Here is a 13,621-nt window from a genome sequence, read left to right on the forward strand (position 1 = left end):
CTTCCTTCCCTCTTTTCCTCCCTCTTTCCTTCCCTCCTTCCTTCATTCCTTCTCTCCCTTCCTTCCTTCTTTCCTCCCTCCCTCCATTCTTCTTCCTTTCTTCCTTCCTTTTTTCCCTTTCTCCCTCTCCTCTTCCCTCCCTTCCTCTTTCCTTCATTCCTTCTTCCCTCCCTCCCTTCCTTCTTTCCTCCTTCCCTCCCTCTCTCTCACCCTTCCTTCCTCCCTAATAAGTCTCAGACGGGAGGAGAGAACGGAGAGTAGGGGCTGGGGAAGCTAAGTTTAAACCGAGCTTGGTTGAGATTCTCAACATCTGGAGGTGTCAGGTGGGAGGGATGATGTGCCTCTGGGCTCTGCTGCTCGGTGCCCTTTCATGTTAACTTTGGGAGTTTAGTTGAGCTTCTCGGTGATCAGCAGCAGTGAACACCCCAGGATTTACCGTCAGTGCAGAGAGAAAGGAGCCCTGAATGGGCAAGCGCTCTCCACCTCCTTGGTGAGCAATGAGGACCTGGCCAGGTCAGCTCAGGTGGAGGTGACGCACCTGGCTGAGGCGTTCTGAGCAGGCTGGGCAGAACCAAGGCAGACGGGGTGTGGGGGGGGAGGCGGTGGCAAGATCCACCACCCAGTATCACAGGCAGACTCGTGCCTGTGCTCTGTACAAAACCACCCAAAACTCTGCTCCACTGGGGGCAGAAACAGGCCTTGCCCTACACGCAGTCGTGTGGGATTTCACCAAGCAGAGTCTCCAAGGCGACGGTGCTGTGGTTGATCCCAAGTTAAGATGGTTAACAATGCCCGTACCGTGCGGGGCAGGAGAAGACAGGACCTGTGGGCGTGGCGTGTGGGCGTGGCCCGGTGGCGGGGCGGGGCGAGGGGCGTGGCCTCTGGCGGGGCGGGACCAGGTGCTGGGCTGTCCCTGCTTGTCAAAAGGCAGCAGCCCGAGCCCGAAACGCCGGGAGGGAGCGCAGAGCAGCGCGTGCACCCGCCGGACCAGGTGCGGACCGGGGAGAAGCGGGGATGGGGATGGGGTGGGCGTGGGGTCCTAGGGTAGGATATAAGCCCAGGGTTTAAGAAGGGAAGAAATCTCGAGATCTGAGGTCTCTGATGTAAGCACTAGTCTTAAGTCAGAAGCGCAAACTTGGAGACTGGACTGAGCCATGAGGTTAGAACACGGAGCCGGCACTGAAGTCTGTGCCTTGGTGTGCAGGAGGCTCAACAGCAGAAACTGTAGCCTAGGATAGTGCCCACCACCCTGCGGGGCAACAAGAAACATTGTTTCCCTCCTCTGTGAGGCGCCTTGGCCTGCGGTGGAGGAATGGGAAAGGAAGCGACGTCTGGTGCGTGGAAGCTGCCAATGGGGTCTTCTGAGAGTTGAGATTCATTCAGAATCCTGTGCCATCCATGTGTGCTCTTCTGGGATAGTAGTTGGGTAGTTTTCTCTTCTTGATTTTTTTTTTTGTAACCCAGTGATTTGAGAATAATTGGCTCTAAAACATTCGATTTCACTCCCCCCCACCCCCCACCCCCCAGGAGATATCCAGAGGGACTTGGGGACACACAGGGTAATGGAGGAGAGGATCTAAGGAAGTAGTTTTTGTCTGGGAATCAGGGGAACTGATTATGTGGGCAGAGGGTGAGGATTCAGAAAAAAAGAACTTTGTAGGGAATTGCTTTGGTCTCCAAGGCCAGTATGTCAGCTGCCCCCCCTCCCCGCCCCCCTTCCAGGGATCAGGGGTTGAGAGTCACTCTGCCTAGTCTGGCACAGCCAGGGATCTCTGAGCCTAGGCCCTTCTTGCTCCTCCTCCTCTTCCTCCTCCTCCTTGTGGTGAGTGAGTCAGCCTCCTGTCTGGGCTCAGTTGCAGCCAGAGGGGCCAGAGCCCAGGCAAGCAGTTGGGCAGGCATTTTCTGAGCATTGCAGGAGTTCCCCTGGGCAGAGTTCAGTTCTGTGGAAAACCGTCTCCTTCATGAGTCTAGCAAGGGGGAGGGGCTCATATACCCAACCCAGAAGTGGTTGTTTGGATGGCCATGAGATGATTCCGGAAGGGGATGACCGTGAAGGGATGGTGGCATTTGTGGTGAATCTACATCTCTTATCCTTCTCTGGGATCAGGAGGTGTATCCCAATACTGCAGACTTCTCCAGCCCTTTATTCCATTTCTCCCACCTTGTTAGCTAGGAGATGGGCCCAGAGAAGAAATTGAGACGGTTCTGGAACCAGAAACTTGTAGGGAATACTTTGACTTAGGCTAGGGAGTAGGGGTGGTTTGCTGACGTAGATGGTCTGGTCCTAGGAACCTCAATTCTATGAACTAAGAATGTGGTGGTTGGGGGATCTTCCTCTCAAACAAGGGCTGGAGGAACTCTAGGTATTTCTGACATAGTTTGGTGACTGGCATACAGCCAGACTGGAGGTCAGCAAGAACGACACTTTTTCTCTGGGTTATCTTTTGGATAGCAGAGGCCCTAGAACAGAAAACAAATGCCCAGAGCCCCATATGACCTCTCATTCAGTAGCCTCTATAGACCTATTTGAGAAAAAATCCAAATCCAAGGAGGTAAGCCAGGCTGTGGAGCCAACTGTGGGAATTTACAGTCTATGCCCTGGCTGAGTCCCATGGCTTTAGATTTGGCTGGTAGTGATCAGGAATGACTTTGTCCCTTACCAAGATATTTTTAAGGAGCAGGGAGAGGATGAGAGAAAAATGAAGAACAGAAAAGAAGAGAGTTAGGAAGTCTCTTCATCCTCACCCATCCATCAGACTTGTATATTAGAGGAGGAGGTTATGTTGTTTAATGTACTCTGATTATATGTAGTTATGTTCACTCTCATTCTTTTTTTTTATTCTGCCTCAGAATTGGTCTCCTTTTGGGACTGAGTCCCAGAGGTCCAAGAGAAATTCCTAGACCCTTACCCTCTGTCCCCATCCCATCCAGCACAGATAGCAAGTGTCCAAAGCCCTTCAGCAAAGGAAAACCTGGGAGACTGAACCAAGTGGTTATCCAAGATGAGAGAGAAAGTTTTGACCATTGAATTCTTTACCTCACATCCTAAGGGTGCTGGGACTATCCGGCTAAGACCAGTCTCTGGGACCTTTGCTAGAAATCCACTATCACTTATGCATTAGTGGAGTTCTCGAAGCCAGGGAGCAAGGGCCAGGAGTGTCTGGACAACACTTGAGTTTATGTCTGCACAGAGACAGAGGGCTCTTGCTTCCTTGGTCACTGCTGTAAGTCTGTTTAGGATGCAGACAAAGGGAAGCAAGGAAATGACCAGATTGCATTAAGAGCCTTAAGCCAGTGGCTCATACCTGTAATCCTCGCTACTCAGGATATGATATGAAGATTGAGGCTCAACGCCATTCTGGGCAGACAAATCCATAAGATCTTTATTTCTAACCAGCAAAAGTCCAGAAGTGGAGGTGTGGTTCAAGTGGTAGAGCACCAGCCTTGAGTGAGAAAACCAAGCAAAAGCACAGGCCCCGAGTTCAAGCCTCAGGACTAGCACACAAAAAAAGAAGAGTCTACTTTGTGCCCCAGTTTAGTGCCATCGTAGTGAGGGGTATCAGGAAGCAGATCCTTGAGGACCAGCTTTATGATTAGGACCCCAGGAGGAGGAACAACTCTCAGATTCTTTCCCTAAGATGGTCTAGATCTGACTGGGCTGATGCCAGCCTAGCTGTTGCTCTGAACTACCAAAGCCTTGCTTTGAATTAATGCTTCTGTCTGGTTGCTCCTTAACCTTTCCCACCTTGCTGGATGTTTAAGACAGAGAGGTTATATAATGTATCATCCAAACTGGGATACTGTTGAGAGTAAAAGAGAGATTCTGGGTGGGTTAGCCAATACCACTGAGATAAAGCAAAACTGTCCAGGGCAAACTGGAACATTTGGTCATCCTAGTGAACAGCCAAGGTCACACACAATAATGATGGACCATGGGGCAGAGGGAGCTCAATATTTGAGGGGGGGGAATAAGGATAGGTAGCTGGCATGTGTGGCTCACACCTATAATCCCAGCTACTCAGGAGGCTGAGATCTGAGAATCACAGTTTAAAGCCAAATCCAGTCAGGGAACCATGAGATCCTTATCTACATTTAACTACAAAACAAAACAACAAAATGCTGGAAGTGGAGCTGTGGCTCAAATGGAGAACACTAATCTTGAACACAAAAGCTCAGGGACAGCATCCAAACATCCAAGTCCCAGGACACACACACACACACACACACACACACACACACACACACATATGAAAGGAAGGAAAGAACAAAAGAAGGAAGAAAAAAGAAAGGGAGAGGGAGGAAGGAAGAGAGAAAGAAAGAAGAAAGAAAGAAAGAAAAGAAAGAAAGAAGAAAGGAAGGAAGGGAGAAAGAAAAAGGAAGAGAGAGAGAAAGAAAAAGGAAGAGAGAGAGAGAGAGAGAGAGAAAGGAAGGAAAGGAATCAAGAAGGACGGGAGAGGAGAGGAGAGGAAAGGATCGCTTAATTCTGGAAGCAGCCCCAACACCCAGCCTGCTCCCTGGGATTATCAGTTAATTCTAGTCTCTTCCCTGAGGGTAGCATTGCTCCCTGCCACCCTGTGGTAGGACCCAGCCCACCACTAGTGTGACTTCCTTTCACCCTTGACTTGTGACTGGCCTCACCTTTGGTTTTTTCTGCTCCACCCCTACCTTAGACAGGAACAGAAAGGCCTGCCAACTCCTCTTTGGCTCCCCAGGGGGAACTGGGATTTATAATAGAGCCAGGTCCCATGCTTCCTCTTCCCTCTTCGCTTCATCTCCAGCCCATTCGTTTGTCCTTACAGCTTGCTAAACTTCTGGGGAAACCAACCATTCCATTGCATAGCAAAATCCAGAAAGCGAATCAACCACCAGGAAGGGAAGGGTGGCTAAACCTTGTCCAGGTAGATAGACGACACAGGTCACTTGCAATCATGATCCCAGGAAATGGCACCCAAGGTAAAGCCGAGAGAAGAGAGCAGATGCTCAGCAGGAGATGGAAGTCCATTCCCTCCAACTTCTAGAATTTGCCTCTTCCATCTGGTCTGACTGTTGGGGAAATGGTCCAGGGTGGGGACAGACAGTTCTTGCTCAACCCAAGCTATAGGCGTTGGTGGCAGCATCAACATCCTGTGGTGGTGACATGTGCCCTTCTTTATGAGTTCTTGGGTCTCAGGATCCAGATGCTCAGAGAAAGATCCCTGGCGAGTGTCTCCAGTGATTCAATGGCATTTGCGTGATTAAGGCATGGGGGGCAGGGGGAAGTGGGGCCTTCTTCATAATTGAGTGGTAGAAAGAAATTTGTTCTCATCACCATCCATGAAAGGACAAAAGTGAAAGGTTCTTAGGAAATTCCACCTTTGAAACAACTTGGGGTAGGGGTGAAGAAGGAGGTGATGAGACCCATTGGTTCGTTAGGGCAGGCAGGGCAGGGGTGACTGGTGGATACACGGTAAAAGCAGTAGGCAGCTCTGTGAGTCTCAGTGTGTGTCATGCGTTTGCAAACCTGCCCTGCAGGTCCCGTGCCAAAGGAATAGACTAAGCAGTGTTCCCAGAACCAGATGCCACACAAAGTCCTCATTCTGCGTAGAGGAGAGTCCTGGTCCCTGCCCGGGGTGTGGGCAGTTCTGCCAGCAGGAAAGTAAAGTTTGGGCAGGACCCAGGAGCCTTGTTCCTGGGAAGCTGCTGCCTCTCGCTGGCCTTCTGATGACAAGTTGAAGCATTAGGTGTGTAGTCAGGTGAGACACAGGCTCTATTAGAGACCCAGGAGGTTCGGGCCTTTGCTAGAGAGACATCTGCTGGCACTGGAGTTAGAGCTCCAGGAACAGTAGCTTACTCCCTTAGTACCTGGCACTGAGCTACTTATATGACAAGTACCACCTCCCAGTCTTAGCGCTTTACCTTGTGACTCATGAACCACTGCTCCAATTACCTGACAAATGAAGAAACTGAGGTTTGGTGAAATGAAGCCATGTGCTGAGATCAGCCAGTTTGTGACGGGCAGTTCAAGACTCACTCACGTTCAGATCTGCAGGATGCCAAAGCTTGTAGCCTTCAGAAACTCTGCCACCTTTCCTTTCACGGGACATCTACAGCACTCTGTGTCATGCCTAGCACTTTTGGAGGCCTGGGATAAATGCATGTGAGTATTAGGGTTAGAATTACTAACTAGTTTGAACAAGTTGACCTGAGAGCAGGCTCAGTTTGCCCAAAGGTTATTCTAGGGACGGTGGCACTTCTGCCAACACCTTTAGACTGAGGAGCCTCTGGCAGTCATCGGTACCTGCTCAAGTTAAAAGCAGCTTAAAAGAATCTGGAAGCATTGTACAAACAGCTAGCATGAAATCAGCAAGACTTGAATGACCTGGAAGGCAAATAAAAAATACTCTCCATTTTATCCATAATCTGCTCTATGCTAAGTACAAGATTAAAAAAAAAAAAAAACATGTCCTGTTGGCAAATGGGAAACTAGTCATACCCTGCCTACCTGTTCTCCCCCTCCCCCCCAGCCCCTGGCTGTCCCTTAAGGGCCTCTGAACCCATTAGCTCCTTAATATCAACAGGCTAGCTTTGGAATAAGTACTATGATTCTAGACTGCTCATAGAAGGAATGTTGTAAGTGTGGGAGGGTTTCTTTTGTTGTTGTTTTGTGCCCGTATTGGGGCTTGAACCCGTGGCACTCTCACTCAACGTTCTTGCTCAAGACTCTCTTGGATCTTTCTGCCTGGGCTGGTTTCAAATCATAATCCTCAGATCTCAGTCTTCTGATTATTGAGATGATTTAGTTCAAAACTGCTGGACAGAACAGAAGAGTCTGAGTTATACATGGGTTCAAATCCTGCCTTCACCACTTTCTGGCCAGCAACCTTGGGCAAATTTCCTAATCTCCCCAAATTTCAGTCTCCTTATCTGTGAGCTTGGGGTTTACAGTTCTCAGGCCCTGAGTTCAAGCTCCATGGCAAAAAAATAAAAGTCCTTTTGCACTGAGTACCAGTGACTCACATATGTATCCTAGCTACTCAGGAGGCTGAGATCTGAGGATTGAGGTTCAAAGTCAGCCCAGGCAAGAAAATCCATAAGATTCTTATCTCCAATTAATTACCAAAAACCATCAAAAATGGAGCTGTGGCTCAAGTGGTACAGTGCCAACCTTGAGCAAAAAAGTTCAGGCCCCAAGTTCAAGCCCTAGAACACATGCACACACACATACACACACTCACTCTAAGGTGGATTTTGGTTAATTATTTCTTTGCTTTGCTTTATAAGTGATCATCCATGTGTGTTTTAGAAAACAATATATTGTTTTGTTTCACCTGGCCTTGAAGTTTACATCCATGCATCCTCTATTGGTGTGCTTCTTTCAATATCACTTTTTTCCCCTTGGATAGTACTGGAGTTTTAAACTCAAGGCCTTGACCCTTGCTAGGCAAGTGCTCTACCACTTGAGCCACATCTCCAGCCCTTTTGCTTTTCAATACTTTTTCAACAGGGTTTCACTTTTTGCCTGGGCTAACCTAGACATTTATGCATGCTATGTAGCTGAGCTGATGGCAGGTATACACTATCACATCCAGTTTTTATTGGTCGAGCCAGGATCTCATGAACCCTTTGAGCAGACTGGCCTTAATCCTTCTGATCTCAGCCTCTTACCTACACCTCCTATGCAGCTGCAATGACAGATGTAGACCACCATTGTCCAACTTGTTGGTTGAGATAGGATCTTCCTAATGTGTTGCTCAGACTGGCCTGGGATTGTCATCCTTCTTCTTCATACCTCCTATATAACCGGGGTTACAGCTGTGCACCACCATGCCTGGTCTCCATTCTTTTCAACACCTGATATAGACTTTATTTTTAAATTGAAAAAAAGGCATATTAAATGCATTTCTACAGGCCCTTTTAAGTTAAGATGGTATTGCTCATGACCAAAGGATCTGGTTTCTGGCTGATGTGTGTATTTGTCTGCTGCATTGTACATAGCTGATCCCATAGAGGCTGGAGCCTGACTCAGGAGCTGGGCCTCTAAGTGTAGTTGGTCCTGTGGCTCTACATTTTGCTCAAAACTTGGTAGCTTCTTTAGATCAGTCAAGAGCCCTGAGGTCAGTCCCGAGTACCTACCCACCCACCAAGCTGCATATTGGTTATGTGGATTGGGAAGTGTGTGTGTGTGTGTGTGTGTGTGTGTTACTTTGGCATTCATTTTGAGGAAAGGATATAAAGTATCAGAACCATGTGTGAACTAGCTAATCAGTACGTAGGGCTGGGACACACATATGTTCAGAGCTTCATGATTATTTAAGAGCTTCAGGTTAAGATGGACTGGTGTTTAATAGCCTCTAATTGGCCAATTGTTTGGAGTCTGAACTTGGGCTGGGGCTTTGGGGCTTGTCCCATTGGAGAAGCAGGGAGTGGTATGAGGGTTGAAGGAAGGGGACAGAAGGTTATCAGGGGAAAAGGAACAGAATACTTGCCAAGAATCCTTTTCCCGGCCAAGGCTTAACAGCCTGCCTGGCAGTGCTGAGGAGCTGAGCTGTTAGATGCCCCCAGCATCCTGGTAGCCACATAAACAGCCAGCTGCCCACCCACCCAGCCACCCACACAACTAAAGAATGTGGCTGGCTGGGCACTAGCCTGGGCCACCCCAGCCCTCAACTCTGTAATTACTCAGCCAGTCTATGCCTGTCAGTTCCAGGGGCAGGCAAGTGCTTCTGCCCTGGGCTTCACTTTGCCTGCCAGACCGAAGCTATGCTCCACAGCAGGGCTCTCTGCTTCTTTCTCTCCCCAACCCCCACCCTGACACCTCCCAACTCCACCCAGTGCTTCTCTCTCTACCTCAACCTTTGACCCTTAAGGGGTTACCATATTATCTAATAGCTGAAAATCATTTTAATCTGGGATTTGTATGACTTGCTACATTCCAGGCATTATGTTAAATGTTTATTTTTTTCTTTCCATGCACTTTCACACCTATGCCTTTCAAGAATCCTAAGAAATGGGTAACAATGTCCTTATGATAGGAAGAGGTAACTGAGGTTCTAAAAGATTCAGAGGCTAAATATTTTGCCCAAAGTGATCAAGGTAGTAGGAGCCAGAATTTGAATTTAGGTCATTCTAAGTGAAACAGGCATGTCCCCTTTGTCACTTGCCCCTGCCTTTTTTTTTTTCTTGCAGTGTCCTGGTTGCCCAACTAAGTCTCTCCCTCCCCTTCCTGTCCATAGAAGGCTAGAAAAGAGGCTGGCAGGTGGTACATGCCCAAGTGAATGGGGCAGTTCCAAGCTGGCCAGGAAGGTTCTGGAAAACACCTTCAGGGCAGAGTTCTTTGTTCCACACGGCTCTGAATTTCCGGATTTCTGCCAGGGGTAGGAAGTTACCTCTGCCCAGCCTATTTGGCAAGCACACTCATATCTTGGGTGCCATGATGTTCAGAAGTGGAGGATGGGGTGCCTCGGGTAAAATTCCATTAGAATGAACTCCATTTGAGATCTGATTGGTTTTGTTGAAATTCTGTGTGCAGCCTGAGAAACTGGAAGTAAAGAGGAGCCAGTTTGAATTTGGGTGCCTCTTAGTAAGGTCTTCAAAGTTTAGGAGTCTAGAAAGAGAAAGAAAGAAAGAGATTCACCCTGAGTCCTCCTTCAAGTGCCTGAGCTGTTCTGGGCAGGGCTGGGTGGGGAGAGTTTTGTGCATAACTTCACTGACAGTGTTGTGATTGTCCATTCAATTGTCCTCTATGCACACATTACTTGAGCCCCAAGAACAGACAGGTGGAGTCTCAGCACTGAAGTGTCTCAGCTCAATCCAGTATTTAATGTATCACAGATTCACTCAGAAGTTCTTCATTGGATAGAAACATGTTGAGATGTTTTCCCTGAGCTGGAAAGGGCAGTTGTGTGATATGGTTAAATCACCTTAACAAACTGGACTCAAAGCTGAGCACCTGTGGCTCATGCCTATAATCCTACTTATTCAGGAAGCATAGTAATTCGAAGCCAGCCCAGGCAGGAAAGTCTGTGAGACTCCTCTCCAATTAACCAGCAAACATCCAGATATGGAGCTGTGGCTCAAGTGGTAGAGTACTAGCCTTGAGCAAAAAAGCTAAGGGTTAGCTAGCACCTAGGCCTTGAGTTCAAGCCCCAGTACTACCCCCTCTCCCACACCAACAAAACCAAGCTGGGCTCACTCAGCTCAGGTATGCTTCAGTGTATCAGGTATACACAGTTACAAGAACTACTATTACTGGCACATGCTTTGTGCTGGGTACTCTAGCATGCATGGCTTGAATCCTTCAACCCTAGGAGGAATGCACTATTGTTTTTATCATTGCATAGGTGAGGAAACAGGCACTCAACCTAAGTAATTAGTTCTGGCCACACAGCGGTAGTTTTTTGAACTGCAGCTTCTGATCACAGAGTGATGCTGTCACTGTAGGCTCACTGTGGGCTGGTACAACACAGGGACCAGGAGAGGGGCAATGAAGAGGTGGAGGTGGATAGAGCTTAATGTGGTGGACCACAAGGGCCCCAGCTGGGTCTAGACTGGTAGCTTACCTTAGACCAAAACAACTACTAGAAGTACAGCACAATGGGGCCACAAGAGCTAATTTGTAAAAAAAAAAAAAAAGGGGGGGGGGGAGGGGGGGAGGAATCTAGGCAATTAGATTTTTTTCCAAGAGTACAATTCCTCCATTTTAAAGCCTTGAAAATGGAGTTTTAAAATTTTCCATCACCATTGTGAAAGATGGGCAATAGACCATATTTTAGCCAGGTTTGGCCTGACTTTTTCTTTCTTTTTTTTCCGCTCTCTCTTTCTTTCTTTCCTTCTCTCTTTCACCCCCACCTTCTCCCCCTCCTCTCTTTTCTCCTCCCTCACTCTTTCCCTTTTCCTTCCTTCCTTACTTCCTTCCTTCCTTCCTTCCTTCTTATTTGTGCCAACACTGGGGCTTGAACTCAAGGCCTCATGCTCTCATTTGACTTTTTCCTTCAAGGTTGGTGCTGTACCACATGAGCCACACCTCTACTTCTGGTTGGTTTTTTGCTGGTTAATTGCAGGTAAGAGTCTCACAGATTTATCTGCCCAGGGTTGGCTTCAAACGTTGATTTTTCAGATATTGGTATCCTAAGAAGCTAAGACTGGGCTACCAGCACTGGAAAATCCTATGTGTTTCTATCTTTGAACAGAGGGCAGTTACAGAGAATAAGTATACATGTATAAATAGGAACCATTTTAGAAAAAGGCCCTTACTAAAGAATCAATGAGCACTCTTTGGTGAGTTAACAACAAATCTTTAAGAAGGAGGGCTGGGAATGTGGCTTAGTGGTAGAGTGCTTGCCTAGCATGCATGAAGCCCTGGGTTCCATTCCTTAGTACCACCTAAACAGAAAAGACTGTGGCTCAAGTGGTAGAGTGATAGCTTTAAACAAAAGAACCTCAGGCATAGAGCCCAGGCCATGAGTTCAAGCCCCAGGACTGCAAAAAAAAAAGAAAAAGAAAAAGAAAAAAAAGAAAGAAAGAAAAAGAATGATAACCTTGCATGAATTCCCCCTTCCTTCCATTCCTCCCTTCTTCTCTTTCACCTTCTCACACTCGGTCTAAGCAGAGATTTTTTTTCCTGTAGATATTAGAAGCAAAGTCATGTATGAAAAAAAAATTAAAAACTTATAAAGAGTCTCTAGGCAAAAAGAAAATAACCATTGGAAAGTTCAGAGATGAGCTCAGGCTAGATGGGGACACTTTATGAGTCCTCTGTACTTCATAGTGGTGCTGAGGGTGGGAAGGATGGAACCCAGGGCCTCATGTCTGTTAGGCAAGTGCTCTACCACTGAGCCCTCCTCTGAAGTCCCCCACATCCACTGTACTTGTGGCTCTCCCAGACTAACAAAGGATACTTCACTCTATAAATTTGTCTCTTCATAGCTTCTCCTTTACATCTGAATTTATTCTTCCTTTTACTCTTAAATAGTTGGAAGAATAATAGTGAAATAATAGCTGATGTTTTAACAGTTTTCACTGATGGTGGGACTTGAACTCGGAGCCTGGGTACTATCCCTGAGCTCTTTTGCTTAAGGCTAGCGCTCTACTGCTTTTAGCCACAGCTCCACTTACGGTTTTTTGGATGTTAAATGGAGATGAGAATCTCATGGGGACTTTTCTGCCTGGGCTGGCTTCAAATCATGATCTGCAGATCTCAGCCTCCTGAGTCGCTAGGATTACAAGTATGAGCCCCCAGCCCCCAGCTTTATAACACATTTTTTATAACAATATTTTGTCTTAGGCCTGGCACCAGTAGCTCATGTCTGTAATTCTAGCTACTTGGGAGGCTAAAATCCAAGGATCATGGTTCAAAGGAAGCCTGGGCAGGAAGTCTATGAACCTCACCTCCACGTAAGCATCAAAAAAAAAAAAAAAAAAACAGAAGTAGAACTGTGACTCAAGTGGTAGAGTGCTAACCTTGAGCCAAACAAGCTCAGGGACGGTGCCCAGGCCCTAAGTTCAAGCCCCAGGACTGGCACAAAAATAAATAAATAAATAACTACTTTATCTCAATGGATACAACAAACATACAATTGGAAGTCAGGTGTAGTATTCCCTTTTTTGAGGCCTGGTAAAGTAGCAGTGTTTTCCTTCCTCTTCCTTCCATTCTTGGAGATGGCAGGAAACATGGAAGGATGCATGCCCCTAGCCCACACAGCTCACTCTCCACCCTGCTCTTCCTGTAGTTGAAGATGATACTCACATCAGTACGTGAACCCCTGTGGTTATGGTTCCCACCTCTCTGAGAAGCCTGGCTGCCAGGGGAGTAAGGTGTGGGCATGGAAAGGGCCCTCAGCGGATGGTGGCTCATGGCCAACTTCTTCCCTAAGCCCACCCCCACCATCCATCATCCTGAGCTATCATCCTGAAAGCTGGGCAGAAAATAGCTCACTCAAGGGAATTATTTTTGTCTCTGTTAAACTTCAATCCAAGGCTCCTGAAGAGTCTGGCTACAAAGCTATTTTTCAGGTCCGGGGGAGTTCTGGGAAAAGAAGGGGAAGCAGTAGGTGGAGGAGCTGCCGCTTCTCCGCTTTCCCCACCCTCACCCCTGGTCTGGGCAGGAAAAGGCCATGGTCACTGAAATTCTGTTCATCAGCTGCCCAACTGGCAGCCACTCTAGCTGATACAGTACAGCCTAGCCAAGCAGCAGGAATTGGCTTCCCCCCACCACCACTAGCCCTTTACCTGAGCTGAGCTCTGAGCTGACCTCATCCAATTCCTTCTCCAGAATGGATGGCTCTATGGGGAACAATTGCCTGGCAGAGAGACCTGGGACTGCTAGGAAAGAAGAAGATTATTTTCCTGGAGAACCCTGGTTTAGCTTAACCTCTGTTCTGAGAGAGCAGTCACTGAAAGGGAATTAAATCTGTTTCATCCTCATCCCTGTACCAAAGAAATACAAGGAAGATGGAGATGTCCAATGGGACAGGGTTAGGAAAGGCAGGTTGTAGTTAGAGAGGGTTCATGCATTAGGACAGCTCTTTCCTAGCAGTGTGTGGTCATAAAAGAGTCCTCCAGACAGATTATTCATTATTTTATCTTTTTGTGCTGGTCCTAGGGCTTGCACTCAAGACCTGGATACTGTCCCTGAGCTTTTTGC

The 13,621-nt window shown here is 47.5% G+C and overlaps 1 protein-coding gene across 3 annotated transcripts in view; it reads left to right on the top strand.

Annotated features, from left to right (window-relative positions):
* Positions 1-941: 941 nt before the first annotated feature.
* Positions 942-13,621, top strand: part of Vdr (vitamin D (1,25- dihydroxyvitamin D3) receptor) — a 63,073-nt gene continuing 50,393 nt past the window's right edge. Inside the window, exon 1 of one of the 3 annotated variants that reach the window (XM_013018846.1) lies at positions 942-991. The gene's annotated coding sequence lies outside the window, so the exon portion shown is untranslated. Of the gene's footprint in view, positions 992-11,002; positions 11,040-13,621 lie in introns of those variants that run through there. The other 2 variants (XM_013018845.1, XM_013018848.1) reach the window with 2 other exon arrangements.

The sequence above is a fragment of the Dipodomys ordii genome, unplaced genomic scaffold (genome assembly GCF_000151885.1).
Source record: "Dipodomys ordii isolate 6190 unplaced genomic scaffold, Dord_2.0 Scaffold42, whole genome shotgun sequence".
Classification (NCBI taxonomy): domain Eukaryota; kingdom Metazoa; phylum Chordata; class Mammalia; order Rodentia; family Heteromyidae; genus Dipodomys; species Dipodomys ordii.